Raw genomic sequence first — 1,232 nt, forward strand, 5'->3', positions numbered from 1 at the left:
CCCGAAGCCTGACAATCTCGGGTTCATTGGCCCCTGCAACTATGTGTGCCAAGAGAAGCCTTCACCCTTGACCCGCACGCTTGGAGCTTGTCCACCCCTACAGCTTCGGGAGCCGTCTCCTTGAGATAAACCTCTTGGTGTGTACGCATACTTAGGCTTTACTGATTCCGCTTCTCTAGAGAATCTAGCTGAAGGCATCCAGCCCCTTGTATTTCTAAGAAACTACCCTCAAGAAGACCTTCGGGATCCAGACCACAGCGTCTTCGCCTTAGAAACAGGGCAGAAAGCCTCTAAGTGTTCAGGAAGGGAGTATGTGTAGGCAGGGCATTGTACAACCCTGTGATGGGATCCGGTGTGGCTCTTAACAGGATGCTCACCGTGCGTTTTATGATCATCTGAAAAGTGTTCCTAAGACATTTGACCTCATTCAGGATGCCACAGATGGTTAAGGCACAGCACAACTCCATGTTCCGCTAAGGGGCGGGGTGGGGGTGGGGAATCTAATGAGAGGCATCAAAGTAAAGCTGGTCCCAAAGCTATCCCTTCACGTAAGGGGCAATCACCAATACCCCGTCAGGCAGAGAGTGTCAGCAGGGTAACCTTCATGTCTCAACCTTGACCCTGGATGGAGGGAGGGCCATTACATTACCTTGAGAATGTGAACAAGCTATGCGTACACAAACTTAAGTTTGAGCTTGCACTATAGCGATGATCTGAGGAAACCTCAATCACAGATTTGAACTCAATCTAATTTCACACGGTGCGTACGTGGCAGTGCCTCCGGCGATTTCAGAAGCAAACACAAGCCCCAGCTGGGGTCCCAGGCGGTCAGCATGGGCTACCAGTGCCGTCGAGCTAACCCGTTGCACCGGGCAAGATTCCGAGTTATTAAAATGCAAAAATACATGAGCCTTAGTATTACTGTTAAGCAAAAAATATATATACATTACGATAACATATGTGGAACATGCTATCTCTTTGCAGAGACTAGTGGGGGGGTATTTTCTGTAGGCACTGAGATTTGGGTGGTGTGTTTGCTCTAAGTGACTGTGTTTATAGACTTTCTAAAGGGAGTGTGTGTAGTGACCATATAGGAAAATGGAGAAACGACACAAGAGTGGCCAGGGAAGGCACGTCAAAGGGTGTGCTTGAAGTGAAACGGTGGCAGCCCGAGACCACCACGGGGCCTCCCTCACCCACGCCCACCACAGGACCTCCCTCACCCACGCCCA

This window comes from Echinops telfairi, unplaced genomic scaffold (assembly GCF_000313985.2).
Source record: "Echinops telfairi isolate 266 unplaced genomic scaffold, ASM31398v2 ScPeMD7_15;HRSCAF=58, whole genome shotgun sequence".
Taxonomy (NCBI): domain Eukaryota; kingdom Metazoa; phylum Chordata; class Mammalia; order Afrosoricida; family Tenrecidae; genus Echinops; species Echinops telfairi.